Source organism: Anser brachyrhynchus (genome assembly GCF_964034855.1).
Source record: "Anser brachyrhynchus genome assembly, chromosome: 2".
NCBI classification, from domain to species: Eukaryota; Metazoa; Chordata; class Aves; order Anseriformes; family Anatidae; genus Anser; species Anser brachyrhynchus.
Window position 1 is genome coordinate 86,222,068 of NC_137695.1, and position 25,687 is coordinate 86,247,754.

At 34.9% G+C, this 25,687-nt stretch overlaps 1 long non-coding RNA gene across 1 annotated transcript in view; it reads right to left on the reverse strand.

Moving 5' to 3' along the window:
* LOC308189094 overlaps positions 1–16,258 on the reverse strand; it is a 19,574-nt gene extending 3,316 nt beyond the window's left edge. The window contains exons 1-3 of the long non-coding RNA XR_013946012.1: positions 13,944–16,258; positions 515–1,818; positions 60–125 (exon numbers count right to left, since the gene is read on the reverse strand). This is a non-coding gene — a long non-coding RNA (uncharacterized lncRNA). The remainder of the gene's footprint in view (positions 1–59; positions 126–514; positions 1,819–13,943) is intronic.
* Positions 16,259–25,687: the final 9,429 nt, after the last annotated feature.

Genomic DNA, 25,687 nt, shown 5'->3' on the forward strand with positions numbered 1-25,687 from the left:
TGCCTTGCACTGTCATCAAGACAAGCTACCCAAGTGATCAAATAATCCATAATCCCCACCTCATCCCTTCAGAGAAACAGAAAATCTCCAGAAAATGAGACCTCAGTGCCTTCATTTTCTTCTACCTAGGGGAAAAAAAAAAAAAAAAAAAAGTCAGTATGCAACCATGAATATTTTTGACACTTTCAAACAGAAGAGCAATGGGTTGCATATTCCTGCATGCCCATGGGCAATCTCAAAAGAATACTGTGAAAAAAACAGATTATACTCTATGGAACTGCTTCATGCTATCTTATTTTAAAAACTTTGCAGATGAACTAATTAATTAATTCTCCACATGAATCTGTGGTAAATATGAAGTGGGAACAAAGTCCCTTCAGCCATATCAACTAATAACAAATCTTGAAAAAATTTGCATACGTCACTGCATGATTGTACCTTATGAGATGACACCTAATGCATAATTTACTCCAAAAGATACTGTTTTTTTTCCCAACAAGAATATTAGTTTTACCTTCATTTCTCCTTGATCTCATTTATGATTCCTTCAAAACCCATTTTCTTCCAGAAATCAGCTTGAATTTTTCCCAGTTGTATGCTAGAAATGGATAACAACATGCCCTCCTTTAGCAAGAGTTATCTAAACTTTCAATAAAGAACATATAACTTCAGTGCTTAAAACATTTTCTGTTTAAACTGTATCTTATACTGCCACTGTTTGAGACAGAATTCTGCACTTATGTGGAACACTGGCTTGAATACATTTTCTAATTTTCTTACCTTCTTATTTCTTCACTAGCTTACTGTTAACAGCTTTATCACTCAAGTTTTTCTTTCTTCTATAGCTGTAGTAGATCTTTTTTTTCCTTCTCGTTTCTAAAATCCTAAAAGTTTTAGTAGAAGTAAACAAACAGCTATGTGAAGACTGTAATCTGAGGAGTCAGTACAGGGTCCTAACTGAAAATCTTAGAGAAATTAAAAGTTGAGCTCTGTTCACCTTGAGAAGAGGTGTTGGTGAAGACAACGGGTTACATGACTTCCTTTAACCTACTCCATACTATGAAGGCCTTTGGAATCAAAGGAATTATAAGAGAGGCTGGCAAAGGACACAAGTCTTTACACTAAGATCCTCATACAATTCCTGTGCAGTGAGCTTGGAGCCACAGACTTTTTGCCAGGTTTTGATGTACAGAAACAGAGTTGTTTGTAAAAGACTTTTGCATAAAGTCCTAGTGGTATTTCAGTGTTTGTACATGTTTTTTCTCATAGTTTTTACTTTGCTTAGTGGCACACTGGAACATCAGTACCTATTCTATTGCTTGTGCAAACTCTGAAAGCACAGAAGAAATAAAAAAATGCCACAGCAGGGGAAGCTAGGATGCTGCTTGTACGAGTCATCCCTCTCTAGCACAAAGCTATGCAGATACCCATGGATCTCTGCCAACCCTGGTTAGCTATAGAGACATTTTGTTGTGCTGATATACACGCAACCAATGAAAACCATTCCTTCTCATTTACAATGGAAAGGCCTCTCCCCATGGCTGTTGAGCCCACCACAGTTTGGCAAGAACACACTATCGGGAATGCATTCTCTAATTTTACAATACATTGAACACAACACCTTTTATTCCAGCTCACCCTGTTCTTGGGAAAACCGCTCTGCTTGACTTAAACTAATAAAAGTAATTGAAAAGCTGTTTAGAAACTTTCCTTATCCCTTGTTATATGTCCTCCTGCTAAGCTTCCAGAGGTGACCAGCTGCACCAGCCATTATCAGGTGACTTCATTAAGCAGTTGTCTTTCCCATGACAAAAGTTTCTGGAGAAAAAGCAAATGGAAAAATACTTCTATATTAACTCTAAGCTGTGAACTGCTACCTTTCAGCATCCTAGTGAACTGTGGATTTAAAAGGATAATAGAGAAGACAGCAGACCCATTCCGAATAGGAGGCTGTGCAAGACAACCTCCAGAGCATCTTCCACTTTCTTTAATTCTATGAAATAATCCCACACTGAGTCTCCAGCCTCGTGTATCAGCCCATAAAGAAATCCAGTTAGAAGCAGAATTCTGAACAGACTTCCCAAAGCAGTCATTTTGTTCATTTGAAATCCTCAGAATATATCACCTAATTGCCTCCCATCCTCAGCTGTCATTTTCAGTCCTTCATACTAAAGCTCTAAATGAACTCAGAAATGTGCTACTCATATTTCTGCAGGCATCTGTCAGATCATAGGATTTTATGCCATATAGGGAAGCTTTTTTATAAAGGGTCAACAACCCTCTTAGGCAGTGCTGAAGAAATATAAGCAAGGACCATGTTAAATTGCAATAGATCCCAAATTACATATTTTGCAGTTTCAAAAGGTGATTCACAATTTTCTATCTTCTCAGCTGACATGTTTCAAATTGGCATTTCAAAATGTCTGCCGTTAAGCTGACCTCAACACTGTCATCCTTGCAAAAAGAAAAAAAAAAAAAGAAAGAAAGAAAAAAAGAAAAAGCAGAAGGTAGAAAAAGGAAATAAACTCAGGAAAGGATATGTGAAAATAGCAGTAAAAAAGAAAGAGCAAAAACGTAGCAGCACAAGAAAAAAAAAAGTGATAAAATACGAAGAAAACTGAGAAAGAAATGAAAGCCCAGTTCTGAGCTTAAGTGGAGTTCTTGGACCAACAGGCAGAGTATGCCATGGATGGTTGGTCAGGACAATTAAGGCCCAGTTGTGCACACAGGGGCCTGATGTGTTGAGACTTTCTAAGTTTCTGGTTCTCAGCTTCGAAGCCTTCATTTTCATTAAATATTGGTTGTGATTTTCCAAGTCTTTTAACAAACAGTCACAACACAGTTGTTCTGTCCTATTAGCATCTTCATCATCAACATGACTAACACCTCTAGAATCCTTATGATTACTACATTTGTATTACTGAAGGTAGGTCTTTGGGAGTGCAATAGAGACAAGGTTGTCTGGCTTAACGCTTAGAGTTTACCCACAATCTGTCATGTGAAAGGAATAAAACATGCAGTGCCTAGTCAGAATGAAGACCCATGATGGATTAAAGCATATTCCCTGGAACAAAAACAGAAATTTTACCTACTCTCCTCTGGCACATGCATGAACTGGAATTATTTTCAAAATTAACTTTGGGTAGCTTTTCAATGGGCCATCAAAAGGCGTATCCATCACAGTTGCCACCATTTAGGACAGTTCAAGTGCTAGTATCAGAGTGGAAATGAGAGAGCAAAGGAAAAGTCACTGGTGTATTTTTAAGTTAGTTTCAATATTGGTAAAGTTAATACTGCACATTTCTTGCCATCCCATTGTAAGGATTTGCTCAATTCATTCCCAGAATAAAAACAGGTCTTCTCTTCTGCCTCAGGTGGAGCAGTAGCAAAGAGAGTTTCATTCCCAGCCTTCACACTGGTAGAGTGTATAGACCTGACCCATAATAAAGACTATAATGGAAATGCTCTGGTAAGATTAAGTAATGCTAACAGTGTCATCCTGCCACCCCACCTAGTATTTCAATTAAATGTGTGGTTTGAAATCCTGAAACTTCCATCTGTTATCTCTTCTACTGAGCAAATATAGCCTGAGTGCAATAATATAGGACAGTGTTGCTTAAACAGCTGTATAAGCTTCTCAGTATTATCCCTATCAATGAACTCTAACCCTGATACTGGAAGCCAAGGCAATGAAAGAGAAAATAGCTTAAGAACTACTTCTGTTGTTTTATTCTCTTTGAGTCTACTAATAAAGATTGTATCAGGACTGATTTTCCTGAATTGGCTAATACCCATCTTATGTCAATACATCGGCCACAACTGATTTCTTTTAGAGAACTAATAAAAACATTTTCAAATCATAATGTGCATCAGTCATTTAGTGCAAATGTCAAATAAATTTGAAAGAACTATGTGGAGAAAAGACTGAGGGATTTTTGGGGCTCTGCACTCTCATTTCTGCCATGGATGTATTAGTATATATATATAGATCTATAATATATAGTATATATAGCGTATATATATAGATCTATTAGTAGAGTTAAAAATGATCAAACTGAAGTTGGAATGTGACAAATGTCAAAATGAAGACGAAGGGGTATTGGCACATTGGTGTGGTAAGTCTGCATACCCTTATTTCATATTCTGTTTAGAAAGTAACTACTTCATTTTTAGAAGCAAATCTCTCTCCCCTTCTCTCTCCCCCCCCCACCCCCCCATATTTCGAGGCAGATGATAATGACTTCTATAAGTTTAACGTGAACACAGTCATCCCTGTTAGAAAATATATTAGCAAATATTAAGTTTTCAAAAGATGAACTCTGTATAGGATGAAATGTTTAACAGTTCTAGTGTGTCCCAGATACATTTGAGATAAGATACAAATGCTGAGTTTTCTCCCATATAATTATTTATAAATGGACAGTGACTAAGGACTAAATTTTGTATTCATTACTTGACACCATCAAAATTAGCATTAATATTTGTCATGCAAAAGGTTGTTAACAAACTTTGGTTTTATAATCTAAGTAAAGTCAATTAAAATGTCAGCTACTAACAAGAATTAATTATTATACAAATATACATCTACTCAGAGGTTACATTCGATGGTTCCTCCTCCTGCCTTTCTCCGCTGTTTCATTCAATGAGATAAAATTCTGTGTGGTTCCATCTATTACCAATGTGGAACTGCTCTATACTTCTTTATGTATATTGATCTGGTTAGTTGAGAAGTTCATTATTCTTGTTCACATATTTGACTCAAGTCAACAAATGACTGTTCAGGGAAGGGAATATAAAGGTGGACTAGCTCAAGCTATGTCCCTCTTTGATAGTTTCTTGATAGTAGTTAAGCCACCAGCTTTGAATATTTGGCCTCCTGTCATGAAAGTCTACAACATTATTTAAACCATGTAGGGAAGAGACACATGATGAATATAAAAATATCAAAGGAATTATGATTAGTTTGTGAAGGAAGATTTAGGCAGGATCAATTCTTTGAAGGAATGAGTAAATGAATCAGAACCCTCACAGAATTACCTCAAGGTGTTTTGACATGTGTAGTTTACCTTGAAGAGTTACTAAGCCCTTTCCTATAAGAGACCAGTGTGTAGGACTTTTTCAAAAATAATTATTTCTCTATCTTTATAAAGAAAAAAAAATGGACTTTTAGTTTTAGAAGACAGTTTTATCCTTGTATTACATTCTTAACAGCTCAAGAAGAAACATATTTTGGACCTCCAAGGAGAGAACTGTTACTATCATAGTCTAGAAGCCAGTCTAGTTTACTGGAGAATTGCAAGGAATACCAAGGAGCAGGGAAACTCAAAATGTTCATCACGTGGAGGACAGCATGGAGACAACAGCCAAGGTAGTACAGCAAACCCAATCAAATCCTTTTATATGATTTTTTTTTTTTTATAAGAAAAACAAGTTTTTCTTCATTTTAAAGGACTATATATTCAAAGAAAAAAAAACTATTATAATTTACATCACATTTACACATAGGATTTACCTGTAACTTTTTTTTTTTTTTAAGGACAATTTTCCCTCTTGCATAAGTGCTATCCAAAACTATGAACCTGAACCTTACTATCTCATTCTTTTCTAATGTTGTCTTCCACCTGGAAGTAACTCAGCAATTTCTGTGTATGATTTAATAAATGTCTCTCCCAGATGGGTCAATCTTGTCCTTACTACTCTCCCAGAAAAAAAAAAAAAAAGTTTTATTCCTGATACGCTTTTATGTTGCCATGAATTCAGTTTAGAGGATACAAAATTGAAGAAGAGCACCCTATACAAGGAACAGTTTGAGAAATTTAGGTAACTTGGTCTTGGTATGGGACTAGCTCTTCACAGCATTTTGCTTCCCCTCACAGGTGAATTTAATCATTGCTACAAACAGTACTGTTACACCTGAACAGAGTTACTGATTGGTATTGTAAAGCTTTAGGACATCTCCTTATATAGGGCTTAGAATACCGGGTGGCTTCAAGGTGAAACCTGAAGTTCTAGGTTACAAAGAAATGCAGGTAAGATCTTTGTAGTCTGCATAGGAGAAAAGCTACAGCATTTTTTGCTGTAGGAATAAAAAGTTCATTTTCCTCTGTTCTTGATGGCAAATCTCACCAGTAGAAGGAAAGTCTGTACATGATGACCTTTGAAAGACACAAATACATGTCTTTGTCTCACTGTTTTTAGGAGATATTCTCCATTCTTGACACTCAGTCACATCACTCCTCCCTTTGGTGCCCCTCATATGGATGTATCTTAAAGGCACATGAGGCACATTTGGTCAGGTTCCCCTATTGCACAGTTAGAAGTTTTCAGCAGTTGCTGAAAAATGATTTCTTCAATTTTGAAGACTGACTATATAAAATAAAGTATGTATTGTACAAAAAGATGATCATTCCTATTAAAGCAAAATAAACAACACTGCATATGAAAACATTTATGACAGTGTTCTGTTCCCACATTGCAAATTACTTTGAAGCCATTAGAACATTTTTCTTTGAAGGATCGTATATACGAAATGCATTATTAACATATGAAATGTTATTGAACTCTACACTTAGAGTATTATGACTAACAGAATACGGACAGTGACTGTAAACTCAGGCTGGACTTTCAATGATAAAGTAGAGTTCTTCCTTTCTTTAGAGAATAGGGAGAGGCTTAGTTTACTAACTGAAAATCTTTAGTTTATAAAAAAGAGCATTTTACTCCTCTCAACAAAAAATATTAATTCATGGTAAAACTTCCTACCATTTAAAGCATAAACAATGTATTTGGGACAAATTAAAATGTTTCAGCATTTTAATCTACTGATGGCAGAAACTAGCTTGAGGAAAATCATGTAGTCATATCATCCCATCTAGATGACCCTGTTACACAGGGAAAGCAACAGACCAATGTGGGTGTTGGACCGTGCAACATTTCAGTTGAATCTTTGCATTAGAGATATGCTAGCTAGCAAAAGTGAGGTTATATATTTGCCTGATTTTGTAGCTGTGTGCTGAGCAAGCAACTATTACTCACATTTTTGGCTAGAAGTACAGGTAGGCTACACTTAAACAGATACTCATGCAAATGTATCCTGGCTGCTCCCCAAAACTATTAGAGGAAATGTCTTGGCATATACCCTCATTTGTGCCTTTTTTGGGGGAAAGATAATCTGTTTGAGTTACAAGAAAAGTGCTTTACATCTCTCTAGGTGAGTCCCTGATCAGAACTGTTGGGGTGTCTGTGCTACACAAAACATCTTAGCATGAGCTGACTTTCCATTTAGTCTAGAAGAGACTAAATTCCCGCTCTACTCTGCGCTGGTGCAGCCTCACCTCGAGTACTGTGTGCAGTTCTGGGCACCACAGTACGAAAAGGACATTAAACTGCTGGAGAGTGTCCAGAGGAGGGCGACGAAGATGGTGAAGGGCCTAGAGGGGAAGACATATGAGGGGCGGCTGAGGTCACTTGGCCTGTTCAGCCTGGAGAAGAGGAGGCTGAGGGGGGACCTCATCGCAGTCTACAACTTCCTTGCAAGGGGGAGTGGAGAGGCAGGGGACCTATTCTCCGTTATCACCAGTGACAGGACCCGTGGGAACAGTGTGAAGCTGAGGCAGGGGAAGTTTAGGCTGGACATCAGGAAGAGGTCCTTCACAGAGAGGGTGGTTGCACACTGGAACAGGCTCCCCAGTGAAGTAGTCACTGCACCAAGCCTGTCTGAATTTAAGAAGCGATTGGACTGTGCACTTAGTCACATGTTCTAAACTTTGGGGCATACCTGTGCGGTGCGAGGAGTTGGACTTGATGACCCTTATGGGTCCCTTCCAACTCGGGATATTCTATGATTCTACGATTCTGTGATTCTAGAAGAGGATGTAAAGGGTGGCCAGAAGCCATTGTTTACAGAAGTTTTCATTTACTTGAAACCAAAAACTTTTATACTCTCCCATAATCAGAAATGGACCTGATTCATTGCTTTAATCTACATTAATTCTTTTTAATTAGTGAATCAGTACAGATTTTCCCATTGTCCTCAGTGTACCTATATTATTCTATAAGGATAAATACAAATACAAATACAAATGTAAATGTAAATATAAATGTATGTATGTATGTGCAAATATAAGCCAATTCAGATTTTGATGTTATTATATGACTGCAGAATACATAATTCTAGATGGGTGTTTATTCTCTTTATAAGTTTATCTGAGTTTGCTTGTCACCACTGGTATTATTCTATAGGAACAGGACATGTTCTTTCACTAGCTGTACCCCTCTCATATTATCATGTTTGGTCACGCTCACTGCTTCCAGACTTTGGGCAAGGAAACAGTCTTTTTTTTTTTTTTTAATGAAAACTTGGTCTTGTTTCTTTCTATATATTAAAAAATTCCCAATCTCATTATTCTTCCTGTGTTCCCATTTCCTGCAAATCCTCTTTATGAAACCTTTTCTACCAACAGAACATCAGGTTTTGGAGGGGATATAAATAACATTTCTGTGTTGATATATGATGTAAATGTCACCCGTGTATTAACTCTGTTTTGTGTTTATGTTAGCACTAGAAAGAATCAATCACAAATGTTTTACCACATACAATATAAAAACAATACCCGATTCAATGAGCTTATAGTATAAGCAAAACTCTTTTCTTTATTGGTATTTGTTGATGAGTGGCTGTGTCAAAGAGATACACATTAATAGGTAAAGTCAAAGAAGGAAAGCCTAGCATTTATCGTATATATTTGAATAATTCAAGTTATGTAATTTCATTGATCTATGTAGTATAATTTCACAAAGATTTTGAAAGAAATCAAGTCATTTGGCTAACCTGGGCAAATGAACTGTTTTACTCTGTTCTCTGCACTGTGAATGAAATTCCAGAAAGAATTATTTACAACTTCAGTGGTCTGCATCTGTTCTCATTTTGCAATACTAACATTGTATGTATGCATCTTTATAAATCATTTTATTTGGTATTTGTCTGCCATTCCTAATAATTCACTCCCACATTCACAAACAATTAATAATGCAGCCAATTCTCAAATTTATTGCTACAAAAACACTTCAGTGATCTCTCTGTGTATAAAACACTAGCTAACCATACAAATGTTACAATCAGATAAGCAAAGTTGTAAAATTCCAGGCAGCTTTGAAATTATTACCATTATTTATGATATTGTTGCAGGAGCCATTATGCATCTGAGAGTTGACATTGGTGGCAATTATGTAATTAACTAGCCAGAAACATTGTTTATTAAATCAAATCTGGATTGAAAAAACAGTTCAGAATATGAACATATATTTTTATATTGAGACTTTGAAAGAATCTAAGATCAAAGAAATATTTAAACATTTAAGAACACTGTATGCTATTTGTTCACAGAATTGAGCTGCTTAACTAAAATATATTCCCCAATGACACAGAAGAAAACAAGCTAAAGATTCTTCAACAAACATAAGAAATGAGGAAAGGCAAATTTCAGTTTTGATATGGAGAAACATTCTGCAAGTGACTTATCAGAATTTGTTACGTTGCAAATTTGAAAGGTCCTTTCTACCCTTTCTTTTGTTCTAATCCTAGTGAAACATATCCCAAAAGCATGTATTTTGGCAAGTGTTCAAACCACTTTACTGCATCGGAACTCTTACTCAAGGAACAATGAACATCTACTGATACTGTTGTGGTCTCCTGGGTCAGGAGGCTAGCCTTTTTTGCTTCCAGTTTCATTGTTAACAATGGGATATCAATATCCTCAAGAAACAATGAAGTTGTATCTGTGGTTTTATTAAAGAATCTTTTGCTCCTCCTGTTGTGTATTGTGTTTCACTGCCACTTGTACAGAGACAAACACAGGTTTCACAAAATACTTGCTGTCAGTACAGATGTGGTACTGCATTGTTTGAACTAGGCAGTTTTCAACGGTATATTTATTTACTCTAGAACAGTTTTGATGCCTTAGTATGCATTTATAATTTTATCAACTTTTTTTTTTTTCAGATTTCTGTCTCAGATAACAGTTTTCAATGACTCTGAAATGTATTTTTGAGTCTTTGCAAATTTCAGAACCTACATGGACTAAAATAGGTTAGAGTAATATTACTTTCACTGGCATTTAATTGTTGAATATTTTTAGGGTGTTTGTTTTTTCTTTTTTTTTTTTTTGTTTATTTGGTTGGCTGTCTTTGTTTGTTTGTTTGTTTTTATTTACTTTCTGTTTAGTGCTTCAGTTACATATGATTCACAATCTTTTTCATACTGTTGGGGGCATAAGAACAAAGGTGAATTATAAAGGATCCAAAGAGTTGGCCCAGACCTGTGAGTTCCAAAATCTGCCTGTCATCTTTCAGCATAGGTAGGTTAGGAGTTATCACCCCTTGGACTGCAGTAAGTAAATCAGTTCTTCAGATTAATATAAATTATTCTTATTACATATCCTTTTAATGTACGATTTCATTGCCATGTTTAATTGCTGCTTTCTTGTATTGAAACACGCCTTTCATAAGGGATGCTTCTGCATGGAAGATACACCATCCAGTGGTGCTTTTATCCCATTCTTTTTTCTTTTTAGCTAAGTCTTGAGTCTTAAGAAGACACATTGTATATGTGATCATTTTATATTAGAACAAGAAAGGTGTTCAAAACTTTTAGCAGGGTGGAAGATGACCAAATATTAACACTCTTTTCTCTGTTTTTAAACATATATTGACAGAAAATTATCTTCCATATGCCCTAATGAAGCAATTGCTTCACTGCATGGCAGATCATACTCTTTCATTTGTACCATAAATATAATTGAAATACTGTTAATGTTGCTTCTCTGAATTCACCCCCGAGTGGAAGTCAATTTCTTCATAAGTACCTGTACCTCTAAGAGGAGCACAGTAATTGTACCATATTAATGTCAAAAGAAGAGAAACAGAGTATCATTTTCAAATTACTTTGCTTGACAGCCTGTAATTCCTTCCATACCTTAAAGAGGATACAAAATATGTCTAGTTTTAAAACTTGATGAACATCCTTTTATTTCTCTGTTCTATCTGTTGCTTTTGGGAAATTTTGGTACTTGAAATGATGTCTTCTAATTTCATGTAAAGGATCCAGAGAGCCAGAGACATAGTTATATCTCTCTTGGTACAATGTAATAACAACATAAAACATGTGAGAACAGGGAATATTTATTAATTTTTTTGGTGTGCAGTAAAGGTTAGAGATACACCTGGTTCCAATGCCAAGAACAATTGTCAGTAAATCATGGTACGGAACTACATTGGGTGCAGGTGCCCAGGTGCTGGTCCTGGTGAGGAATGCTGGGGCAGCCTCTCTGAGCAGAGTTAGAGACTGCTGACACAAGTCTTTGCATATGTATGAAGCATGTAGATTTTTTATTGATGTTACATTGCTTCAAGCAGCACAATGCTATTAAACGCAGAGAGACAAAGCATTGCTTCCTCCATCATTGGTGACCTAAATTATAGGTAGAACATTTTCATATTTTTATGGATAATAGTATATTTACAAAGAGAAAAATAAATCTGTTTAAAAGAGTAATTCCATATATATATCTTTTTGGAATACACGATGGAATACATTTTTGGAATACAGAATTAGTCTCTATAGTATCCCATGCAGAAAATATCAAACTAGGATTTACATATTTAAAGCAAAAAATCTGGAGTCATTTCAACTTTAATTAATTTGGTAATTAAAAGCCCTCACTGTCTGTAGACACCATTCTTTTCCAAAGAACAAACCAGAGCAGGTTTAGTAGGACAGAATTAGATAATACAGTCATAGACACTGTAAAGTTAGCTCAAGCTTCTTTGAAAAAAAAAAAAAAAAAGGCACAGTCTCAGTGAATGATGAAGCAATGAGAAAGAAGACAAAATATTTCACTAGAAAAAAAAAGAAAAGAGCATCTGTTTTACATTTGTAGACACTGCCTAACTCTTGGCTATTTTATAATAAGCAAGCAGAAGTTTTGTCCATTATACATAGCTATTCCAAATGAAATCATGAAATATAAGGTAATCAAAAATCAAAAGATACATTAAAAATAAGTGAAGAGTGGATAAGTAACCATAATACCTGGAGAGAGGAATTTATGAAACTTTACTCATAAGATAAATGCATATTTATATTATTTTGCTAGTTTGGATATTTGTAGAATAGAATTTGTTCCCTAAGTAATTGATAGAGGAAATCTAATAAGTAGAAAATTATTTTCCATTTTGTTGTTGTTGTTGTTTGTGAGTGAGTGACAATCAGACAGCGACCTGAAAATCATAGTCATTTATCCCTTTATAAAGTAGACTTGCATGTTTGCAGAGTTCACAAAGCTGTTTAAAAAAAAATGAAAAACAACCCAAAACTTATGGAGTGGAGTGAATATGAATGGTGGATAAATACAGAAAAAAAATAATATATATATATATATATATGATCTTGCTTGCATATACCCAATTAACAGAAGAAGCTGATTTGGCTGAGTAATTTATTTACTCATCTTCAGTCCTAAGCAGCGTTACTTCAGTCCTAAGTAGCCTTACTAAAATTATATGACTTCCAACTCTACAAAATTTAAAATTAATAAGTTTTTGTAATAATATTTCTATTCCCATTATACCTGTAATAAACTTCTCTTGCATTGAGCAGTTGTATCTGGACAAATTATTATTAGAGTCTAAAAACGGCCCTTAGATTTTACCATCAAGAACTGCACTTCAAAACTGCATAGCTAAAAAATTTATGTACTGTAGCTTTACTGAAGTGAATTTGTAATGTTACTGTAAATCTTCAATATTTATCATGAAAATGCACTACCATCTTATTTATTGATGGGTTTTATGTACTTTTGTCCAAAATGGAATAGGAACAGAAATTTAAGATGTGATCATTTTATATCTGAGGATTTTGAGAGCAAAATGTACAAAATACCTTATCTGTAAAATCCTTTTGCTCTAAGTATAATTACTACCTAATAAGAGTGTTCATTTCAATGGTACTCAGACTTCAAGAATGTTCAGAATGTTTCAGACTTCAAATCTTCAAGGATTATGTATTGTGTGAAAACAATTATTTCTATTAGAAATTGTCTTTCACTTTCAAATCAAGGAACAGGAAAGCTAGAACGTGCACTGTGAAATAGTTTTATGAGGGAAGATGTGCACATTCACAATTATGAAAACTCAGATGAGAGCAAGAAAATATATTAAAAAAAAAACAAACAAACTTGGAAGTATCCCAACATAGGAAGGTCTATAACTAAGCTGTCTAAAATGCCTAGTTTTGTCCATGCAACTAGAATAGTAATAATTAACTTTTTTTTTGACTTAAGTGGGACACAAAAATATGTTACCTTGTTATCTTCCGGTATGTCCCAGTGTCCTTTTTGGAGACAAGAGTAAAGACGGAGTGCATTTTTCTTATGTAATATATGAGTTTACAAAAAGTGCCCAGATTTTTACATGGGGCCACACTAGAAAATTAATTTAGAATACAATAGTTCAGTTGGAAGGGGTCTTCAGAAATCACCTAGTTCACCTGCAGGATTTGTTTGATAATATAATTGATAATACTAATAATATATTTGATAATACTACATATTCACAAAACTTTACATCCTTTTTCATGTTGCAATTTACAAATAAATCAATGTAACACAATAATATAGTTCAAATTTTTGTGCCATGATGGCAACACTATGTTAGTCTTTTATTTTGCCTTGCTTGGTTTGAAATAATTTCACTTTGAATGATCAAATCTATTTCAACACTCTCTTTCAGGCAATACATGAAAGCTTAAAAAAGGAAAGGTTAAAACTAGAGGGATAATGTATTTTTCTCATTACATAGATGCATAGATAGAATTAATATATATGCATCAAGACGGAAAACTTCAGTGTGTTTTTTGTCATGTCATAAGGGAAAGAATAGTGACATACCTGTGCCATTTCTTTGATTTTCAAGAAGCCACATAACTCCATGGTCTGTTGAAGAAATTTAGTTTGTGATTATGAGTGAAAGATTAAGTTTTACCAGATTCTGCCTTGGAAGAAAGCTCTATTCTCCTGCATAGAAGAAACATCCTTCTGAAGAAGAACTTGCTTTTTCCTGCTTTTAAGTGCAGAGATGACTCACATCATCACATAAAAATATTAGTTAGGGAAAACTGAGAATGTAAAATAAAGCCACAAAGATAAACATACTGACAATTTGCAAGGAGTTTTAACACTTCATGAAATCCAAGGTAAAGATCTCTATCTCAAGAGTAAATTCCAATTTCAGAACATATTATTTTGCCATGAGCCTAACATTTTCCATCTACAGATCTTCTAACAAAGTAGTTACTAGTCTTTCCAGTGCTGCATTGTAGTTTTTGTTTGTTTGTTTTTTAATATTCTTCTGCCAACTATTCCACTGTGCAGGCTGAAGAACTTACCCAAGTTCTTCAGTATGTTAGAACTAGAACCAAGAATAGAATCTGTTTTCTTAACTCTCAAGCTAGTGCACAACGCTTTGGGCCACCCTTCTATGCCAGGAGGATGGATGGAAAATGGACTGGTGGCATTATCATGTTGCTAACATTTTTACCTCATGACACTATTATCCAGCAGTAGAGATTCCTCTCAGAAACCTGTCAACCAGCAGGAAACAATTCTGTATGTAGTATGTGTGATTGTTTCTGCCTGTTCAGAAGTTATCAAACCTACCATTTCAAGCAGAAATCGAATGGCAATTTCATAATGCCATAAGTTTCCTTGTACCTTTTCTGTTTTACTTCAGTGGACTAAAAAAAAATATTCATAAACCAGGATGTACCAATCCATGTAACTCTGTCTCCTTTGCTTATTGACTGTGGGTCAGTTCCGGACAGCGAATGACTGTGATATAGTTCTGCTTTTCAGAGTTAAACAAAATAAACTGCAACTGAACTTTAAATATGAAGTCAGGAGTCTTACATCAGTGGCAAAAATTTGAAAATAATTCATTTCTATGCCAGTCAGATGTTCTAGAAAGACAAATATGGATTAATGCATTCCGTTGATAGATTAAGATCATCATATAAGAAGCTTAAACTCCTCTCATGATTCTAGACTGTATTTGTATTTCTGAATAATTTGTGCAGGTGTCATTTTCAACTATCTTTACTACCTGTAGAATGTTTTTAAATTACTTTATTTCACTCTTGCATTTCAAGTTCAGAAATAATCTCATTTTTCATTAAAAATAGATTGAAATTACTTGTATATAGAAGCATCAAAAGAGGAAACTATCACACATAAGAACCATATGTAATTGGGAGGCTAGGAATTTTGAATTAGGTGCTTGATGAATTGCTGCACATACTATACATTATGTGCACATTATTTACTAAAGTATATTGAATCAGTCTCAGAAGCTATTTACATTTAAATGCAGCTTAATGTTTCAGTTTACTGCAGGGATGAGTAAAGAGGCCTGTCTAAAACAAGAATTGACCCAAGACAAGAGTGTTTCTTTAAGTTTTAAATGATTTGATTAGTTATTTCTTATCTTCATTGTTATTTTTGTGGATTTATCCTAATTTTTAAAGGGTTGGGAATTGAAAATACAAATACAATGAAAAACAGAAAAGGTGACAGAGAATCCCAGATCATGCACATATGTGCAACTTATTGAAATCAAAGGGAGTTACAAGTGGTTGCCTTGCCTGTGACCCTTGCTTACTGTTCTTATAATGAAGCCTAAAGAAGCAGTATTTATAGTTTATCAAGACACACCGTTACTAGTTGCTACTGAAAACAATACAAACACAAAAAAGCAAAACAGAATAACATATATATTTCTGCTATTACTTACCACCATATCCAATACCTTAATAAAACCTTAGGAAAAAAAAAAACAAAAAAAAGAGAGAGGAAACAAATAAGACGAACACCAGTCTGTTGATCCAAGCCAGGGGCACAAAAGCTTCTCTTGCTTCTAGATGATGCTGTTCATCCAGTTATTGTTAAAATATTTTCCTCTTCAGAGGAGAAAATCAAAAGCTTGTTATGATTATTAACTTGCACAGATTTCCCATTCTCAGGAGCTAGCTCTGGTTTGGGATATTAAATCCATAGCCCATACAAAGGTTTCTTTCTATAAATATCAAACTCTGTACCAGTGATGCACAAAACATACCTAGCAACATAAGATATTAAGATCATCCATCAGCAGACTTATAGTAATCAAAAAGGTTTCATAACTTTCTTTCTGTTGGTTGGTTTTCCTAAAGGCCAAGTAAAATTTATGGGGATATTCATACCTCAGAGGAACTGTGGGTCATTGAACACGTCTCTGTACATTACGATTCATGTGAGAAAATGTTGACATTTGCTCTGGCAGGAATAGCACTAGTTAAAGTGCTCTGCTTTCATTCCTAATATTTCTTTGCCCAAGAAAGGCAGGATTTTAAAAACAAATAATTTTATCTCAAACTCCTTGTGCTATTGGAGTTCTTTGTTCCAGCAGCAAGCATGTAGATCTACTGTTGATTAACTGAATAACAGGGAAGAGAAGCATTACATTATTATCATGCCTCTCTGACTCAAAAGCAAATATAAATATTGTTTTGATGTCTGCTAAAGAACTGTGAGGGAAAAGGCATATTTAGGTGTACAGTCATGTACTCCTAAAATGAATACTTTCTCATGAAATCAAATGAGGGAATACAAATAACTTCAAAGTTTAAAATTTTATTTTGCTAATAAAAAATGTATTCATTCTCTACTTGCACTTCACTCTTTTCCTATAGTCCAGATTTGAAAGGTCAACACTTTTTTTTTTCAATATTTCACATTCTTTTCTACATTGTAATTTATCAAACCAGTAACTAAAGACGTATTATATCAAAGTATTTGAAGACAATAACAATTTTCTTATTCCTGTGGCCTGTGTTTGCTGATGTTTGACCAAGCTAATTATGTCTTGCTTCTTTACAGATTTATACAGTAATTGCTAATGTGTGCTTTTAGAAGGATGGCTGCCAGAAGGACAGAAGAAATGGCATAGAGAATGCTAATGGGACTTGGACTTGTAAACAGTTGCTTTTAAATGTTTGTGACCCATCATATAAGAGTATGGTACTGCTGCATTTTAAATAAGAGGTGGAGGAGATGTGGAAAGCACTTGTACTAGTACTAAATCTATATGGCATAGCTAATATTATTTATGATTCACAGCAAGCAGGAGGGGTTGTCCTAAAGCTCATTCTAATACTACACGACAATGAATATGTTTATACATGGCCAGATCAATAAGTTAAAAAAGTGGATTCAGATTCAGTTGAACGTTTGTTTATGTCCAGTGGGCACATGATTTTATAAAACAATGAACTGATACAATTTTGTATATAAAAGTGCAAAACGTTTTAAGCTGGTACAACTGAGTCACTCTGAAAGTGACATAAAAACACAATTGCTAGAAGTTTGGGGGAGAATATTAATTAATAGTTTATTTCTTCACAGCTGTAGAATAAATACAATTCCAAATTTCTTATTAGATCAGCTACAACGGACTGCAGGGTCTTGAATTTTTAATACCAGCTTATCAACATTCATGTAGGAAAGTGTTTGGAAACAAATCTTAATCAAGGAATGCATATAAAATAATAAAAATGTCAATTTATACAACTTGTAAATTCAAAGATATTATGCTCTGCATAGACAACCAAGGGGAAAAAAAATAAAAAATGTTATGCTTGAGTAGCGTATTATTTATAGTCTATTGTTTGTTTTGTCATTTAAACACAGAGATGCAGCTAAGCATTGCAACAATCTAACTCTGGTATTCTATATTTTCTTCTTCCCAGCAATGTTGAGTAGATAACTGGTAGAGCATGGTGGAAAAGGTCATTTTTAGAGCTGAGTGTTTTAATATCAGTATGTCTCATAGCAATTAAGCTACTGCTATTTCCTAAGCAAAGCACAGTCTTAGAAAAAGATCCAGAATATATTCAGATGCTTTACAGGAGAATAAAACAGACTTTAGCCTTCTATTGTGAAATTATGCTCCTGAAAAAAACTACTTCAGTTGCCAAATATACATTCCCTGAGATATGTAAATTTTGGAGGCACCTGAACATTTTCTGTGACCCTAAAAATCTTTTTTTTTTTTTTTCTGTAGGTTCTTAAAACAACGTTATACACAAAACAGATCTTAGTACCAATCTTCATACATGAGGCTAATGAAATGAAACTAAGAAGCTAGAAACTAAGGAGCCTTCACATCTTTTCTGAGAGATAAATGTGGTATGTTTATGCTGAAAGTGTAAGCTGAAATAAAATATAGCTCTAACCATGACTGAATTTTAAAATTGTGAAGGTGGTCCAGATTAACACAGTAATTTCCACTAGGAAAATCCTCCCCACACCAAGGTTATGGAAAACCTAGATCTAAAAAAAGGAATTGAGAACAGCTGTGGGCATGACTTTGAAGACTAATGATTAAACAGGCAGGAGGCAAGGGAATCTTGACCGTCAAAGTCTACTCAAAGAACTGGCAATTTGCTCCATGTAATGATCTCATCTGAGAATAATACTCAGATTTCCAGTTGAGGATATCATTTTGGTCATGCTTGGACCACCCTGTTTCAGATACCATTGAGCCAAAGACAAGAAGAAATGAAGAATGTACTCAGAAGACCCAGGAGATGACTAGCAAAAGTCCAGTAAAAGTACAGTTCTTGCGTTCACTTGACAGTGATATTCTTGTGATTATTTGTCTGCTTATATGTTCATTTTTGTAATTAAAATTGCAGTATTTGTTCCATCAGCATATCAGATAATATATTTTGCTTTATTTGTCTCTTTATGTGATAATTTTGTAGTACTCCTGATTCTGCAGCATAAACCTAAGATTGCAATCCACTGTTACAAACATCTAGTTTGTATTGATTGCACTTTTGTAAAAAGGGTGTGAAATTTTATGGTACTAAAACAGTTACGCATCAGCACTCAGCCTCTTTGCACTATCTTACAAGTAATATCAATGGCATTCTTCTGACACATCACTGGTTTTATCCTTTTTTCTTTGATATCTTTAGCATGTTTAAGTATAAAGCTAATAATGAAATTCTAAGATTGTGGATTTCACTAAGCCACTGGAAGCACTGATCAGTCAAGACCTAGGCAGAGATGAAGCTGGTTTGCTTCAATACCACTGAAAATAGTCTGCCTATACAGGATGTATGAGTTACAATTTAACAGTTTAAATGTTCCCCCCTACTGGGTTACTGTATTATATGAGTTTTGTACAGAAGATTCAGGGCAGTAGTGTCTGACAAACAATGTATGTTATATTGTGATATTTTAATACCTTCAGGGTACTCATCTACCATAAATTCCAATTCTTACCTAATTAGCTATGGAAATAACCTAAATGTGGGAATAATTTTCCATTCTCAACACACTGGGCTCAGTGAAACAGCAATGGTAAGAGTAATGGTGCGTTACTGCCCACATTGCTGCTTTCAGAGAGTTCTTTCAATACAACCCTTTCTAGCTAGACTGCAAGTCTCATAATTGTGAACAGGTCCTTCCAGAGTTGCCCAAACTACTCACTGTCTCAGGAGTCTGAAGAGCATGGCAAAAAGCTATTCTTTTTAACACAAAGATAAAATAACAAGTCTCCAAATGAGAGTAGTTTAAGTTAGCTTTCTAATTCTAAATTACATGAGAAAATTTATTTAATCATATGCATTTGATTTAATGCAAGAATTTGAATATGCTGATTGAGCATCTCTCTGCAGTATTGATGTTGATTTTCAATAGTGCTTGGAACACTGGTAAAGATCCAAAAAAAAAAAAAAAAAATGAAGTAAAACAAACGTGTCCAAATTTTGAAAGAATTAGACAGGCTAGAGAAATGGTCCAACAGAAACCTCATGCAATTCATGAAAGGGAAGTGCAAAATTCTACAAAATTCTACACCTGGGACGGAACATATATGCACCACTACATGCTGGGGGTTGTCCAGCTGGAAAGGATGTTTGCAGAAAAAGGCCTGGGGGTCCTGGTGGACAATTTGAATAAAAACTAGCAATGTGTCCTTGCTGCAAAGTGTGCTAATGGTATCCTGGCTAGACTAGTGTTGCAAGCAGGTCAAGAGAGGTGACCCTTTCCATCTACTCAGCACTGGTGAAACCACACCTGGAGTTCTGGGTCCAGTTCCGGGAGCCCCAGTACATGAGAGACACGAACATTCTGGAGAGAGTCCATCAAAGGGTTGTGGAGATGATCAAGTGCCTGGAACAACCCTCCTATGAGGAAAGGATGAGAGAACTGGTAAAATAATAAGGGATAGTCTTAAAATTAAATCCTCAGTTAATATTTTACATTTTGATATTGTAAATATTCCTTTATTTGCATCTTTATTGAAGAGGATTCAGGAAAACAAACAAACAAAAAAAAAATGTGGTCAAAGAATTAAGTAAATTGAATTCTGTGCATTTGAAATATGAAACTTTATTTAACTATTTAAAAATGCACTTGAGCAGGTTTAAATTGCCATTGTTGTCATTCTAGGTCAGTTTATTTCATCAGAAGTATGACAACAGTTCTAAGTACAATGATTAATCCAAAGGAATAATGTAATACTCTAATCTATAAACATGAAAATCTCAAAAAATAGCAGACTGAGTCTTTTACCTGTGAATTTGGCACTGCAGCAAAAGCAGAGCACAGTGACTGTCACAGGAAAAGAATAATACTAATACATAGGAGCTGGATAAGAAAAGAAGAAATGACAGTGATTTAAGATCTGGGAAATATTTGTGGAAAGATATCTTCCAGCTCTATTCAATGAAAAGAAGGTTAATAGTTTTCTTGATCATAGTCCTTAGAGATATCCAAAGAGAAAGATTCTTTTAATTATTAAAGGAATTACAGGAGCCCATTGCTGAAAACTGACTCTGGGAAAGTGTAGTCCAGAAAGAAGTTGCTCTACTGTAGCAGTTGGGATGTGTGCCCACTCTACATATTATTTTTTTTACTAAAATGACGTTAGATCCTTTTTTTCACTAGTAGTATTTAAATTTGGATAGAAATAGAAATATACTCTTATTTTATACATGAAATCAGACTACTTTATCATAGCAGTCTATGCCACTTTTCCAGCCTGTGACCTGAGCCATACCTCTGCATTGAGGTATGCAGAAGATTCAGAATTCAAAGCAGTAACATTTTTTCATTCAATTTTCTCTCCCAGCCCTTTGCTGAAATAGGCAACTTATGCTCGAGCTTCAGATTTGCAACATAATGCCTCCTTTAGACTGCTCAAGTGGCTGGAGTAGAACCTAGGTACAGCACTCTATCTATCTGTGTACTCCACAGAAGACTTTGTAACATTCCCAGAAGAACTGAATGAATTAAAAAAAAAAAAAAAAAGTCACCTGAGTTACATCTGCTCCCATATGGATATTTCTTGGTTTTATTTTTTTTCCATTGCCTAGTCTTTGGGATTATACATTCTAGATTATAACTTCAAGAAAATCTCATGAAGATCAGTGCTTTTAGCTAACTAAGAAAAATGATTTCATAGATAACTTCGTTCCTTTAATGTGGAATGGCTATAACTCATTTAAGCCTATTCAACTACATATTCAAAAGATTCATTAAAAAATAGTTTTCCAACCTGTATGTAACAGCTTAACCATATCTGTATCATATTCATTGTGACCACTTAAATAATGTGGTATATGCTATGTGTAAGCTATGTGTCACATAGCTTGCTCAAATTTTCATAGTTTAAGCTGCAAAGGATATATATAAAAAAGTGGACAATTTATATTTCTGTTGTATTTTTGGTAGTAGTCTCATTCATATAACCTGAGTACATGCATACACCACCAATGAAACTAATGTAATATTCCTGATGTGTACAGTAATAGAGAGACATTTTCCAGAACCTTCATGAATTTATTTCAGCTCATGTATTGAAATACATATAGTACTGTATCCATGATCTGAAGACTAAGGCAAAAGGCAAGGTGGAGCTATAGGGTCCTATCAAAATCTATAGGGCTAACTCAAAGAACTGGGCATGAAAATATTTTTCTCTTATCTGCTGTTTCTATATAATCTTTTCTTTAACAGCTAGACCTCTGGTCCCACAAAACTTAGTTAGGCCTGATATACGGGCTACCCAGGACTGCAGTGTCAGCAGCTGCCAACTTGCTTTAGCCAGATGTTTTGTCTCTAGACAAAACTTAATTTGCTTTCCTGTAAAGATCCTTCTGCATACTCCATAGGAAAAGAAGAGCACTGATCTTGACATATACTTCTCTCCATCTTCTTGTCTTTCCAACTAAAATGCCTCATGCACATGCATTAGCAGCTTTCAGATTGCATGTGTGGGCTAAACATGTGATAGTTACTCATAAAACATCTGTGAATGAAGCTGGTAGGTCAACAGGAATCTCCTTCTCTAGCACCAGTGTATCAAAAGTAATTGTACTTTCTCCACAAATATCTACTGAAAATGTTTGATTAAGGGAACATCACTACTCTCGGCTATTCATTCTGCCTGTGAGGTTACATATTGTTTATGCAGCTGTTGACTGATGGGGTTCAGCCAGTTGATGTACTGAAAAACAGACGTGGGAGAAAGAAGTTCTCTGACAGATCTAGATATGACACAGCAAGAGCCCAGGAACTCATAGCTAGGGTAGGGTGAGAGGGAGAATAAATGAAGACTGCCTTCTTTCAAGAGATTTTCTGTTATATCTTCTTAGCATTTGCATCAAGATACATCAGTACCCAGAGCTATGACTTTACCCAAGGCTAAGAGAAATTTTGAGTTGTATTCCCAAGTTTGATTTGGCTAACTAAATTTATGTAGGAGGTTTATGATGTTGCTGTTATTCATCACATTATTCAATTTCTTCCTATCTAAAGCCAAGAGTGATGCTGCTGTTGTCCTCATTTGGGGTTGGGGAAGTGCTAAATCTGGAATAGGATTAGATTTCTGGTTTTGTTAAATTTTATTTAACTTTGTGAGGTTAGATTGGGTAACGGGGGGAGGCAAGAATATCAGGTTCCAAATTAGGAGAAAACAGGTAAATATTTAAAACAGCTATCAATGGCATGTCCGGAGAATTTGTTTAACATTGAACTTGCTGCTAACACTTCCTGAACAACATTGAATTTGCCAATATGTATGATTTTTTTTTTACTATTAATACAGTTTTTATCCTGTGGAGTGATAACATATTTAGTGTAGGCAACCACAGGCTATTTTCATAGTTATTAAATGAATCATCAGAAGAATAGGTAACATTTGTTTTTACTCATGTTAGACAAATGTTGCAGGTATAAGAGGTGATGCCTTTCTCCTTATCTTATCTGCATAGATAAATCTAATTTTGCATATTTTAGTCTTCTCAGAATGTATAGGGCACTGCACAGAATAACCAGTATATTCAGCTAGTTAGATACAACTATTATTAAGTTAGTAATTAGTAATATCTGAAAGAAAATTAACAAATATCCACTGAACTGTTAACCCTACATTTGAATCCAAAAGAAACAGAACTAGAGGAAATACTCTGTTTTGGCACAGGCTGCACAGTGAAATAAGCAATGGGGAGAAGTGTTTAACTTTTCAATAGTAGGTAATACCATTCAATATTTATATTTTCCTAGCTGTGTAATCTTGCTGATTTCCTTACAGAAAATTCAGATGCAAACAACGATATTTAGGTAGAGATTTTTTTAGCACACAATTGACAGAAATTCCATTTACTGCTACTCCTTTTCATGACTTTTATCTGAAGTGCAAACAGATCTTGTATTCACTCCTGATTCTTGTCCAATCTCCTGTGAATATTTACTGAATGTCAAAGGAAAAGAACAATGTTCCCTGAAACTATGGTCTCAAGGGACATGAACTTTCTGAACTGTCATGCTTAGGATGCCTTTCCAGTTTCTGCAAACACTGCAATGAATCCTTCCTCAGCATCTACAGAATCTACAGCCTTTATCCATTGCTGACTTAGTAATAATAATGAGACACGGTGATATGGCAGTAAATAGAAAGCTAGCACAATTTCTATTTTTTTTTTTTTCATGTGGCGTGAGGTTATTTTTTAAAGCAGTGATTTCTCTGAGTGAAAATGAAGGTCAGCAAAGAATTTGTCTCTTTTCCTCTAATAACACGTTGCAATTATTTTGCCAAAATACTTACCTTCTGGTTCAGTTCCTGGTCCACCACTTGTCAACACTATAAATATATGAACTCAAAACTGAACTCTCTTTTGGATTGGAACAGCTAGTTTCCTCTGAGACAAAACCCATCTGTAATTCTGAGCAAGGCAGAATGGGAAAAGTGGGCTCTTTCCAGAGTATTCACTATCCAGGTGGTATGGCTGAAACTACCCCAGGACTGCTTCCTGATCTTGGCTGGATTATGTACATTGTTTACTGGTCCCAGAAACAATCCTCATGTCCATAGCACTGCCAGTGAATAAGGTAGTGAAATTTCCTGTGAATTAATTTAGAATCCAAAATTTGCCTCACATGGTACTTTGGTTCCTCTTACTCTATGAATCTCTATGAATGCAATTGGGGAAGTGGGGTGTGGTCCATTTGGTAAATGGTTTGATTTGGTCAACAGCTATAAAAGGGCCCTAAATAATTGTGGCACAGTTGGCAGGTGGTCAGGCAGTCCAGATGTGCTCTGCAGAAAACCAAGCCCAGTTCCTAACAGAAAAACTTCAGAAAATCTGCTTTATCCTCTTAAAATAAATAAATAAATGAAAATACTTTAGGTATTCCACTGTTGACATTTCTCGTTTCTTCATTTCATAATAATGGAAAGCCTGAACACTATGACTTTCAACTAACACTCACTATATTTTATGTTAGTCTCATTCTGAGTGACAGACAGTATACTGGTGCCCTGACTTGAGATAATAACTGGCCATATGTTGAGAGATTTTATCTGTACAAGTCCACTTTACTCATAAAGCCAATGAGAACTTTATCATTTATCGTACTGGGAACATGTCTCTACCTATGTTTCTAATTTTATACCTTTGGTATATCGCTGACTTTATTTCTGTTTGTTTGTATTACCTTTTATAGCTGTTTTGAAATTCTTTCCAAAGCATATTCAACACTTCAGCATTACAAGGAACATTTCCCAGAGTATTTACCGATCATTGAACTATAGTACTATGATTACAAAACTGTTTTCATATAATTTCATGTCAATTTAAAAGATTAATGCAACTGCATAATATGTCTCTGCTGCCTACTGTTGTATGGATCTGCAAATTCCCCTTCACTTGTGACCTCTTTCTTCAAATACATCAATTTCTTAGACTTAATACTAAAAGTCTAGTCATAAACTGTTCTGAAAAGAATTTTCCTCTGGAGCTATTCTGAGATTTTTCCAATTAAGTTAAAAAATGACTGACACTATAAAGGTCACGTACTCCATCTCCTCTTCTGTAACAGCAGAATGTCAGAGAAGTGTTTATGATAGTTCCATACCATAGGACCTTTTTCTTCTTAAAAATTTAAAAATTTTTTATTATTATTATTTAGATGTAACACGATCCCACCGCAGGAAAGGAGCAATGATTTAAAAAAAAAAAAAAAAAGGGAGGAGGGAGAGGGGGAGAGAAAGAGACGAAAAAAAAAAGGAGGAAAAAAAAAAGAGAAAA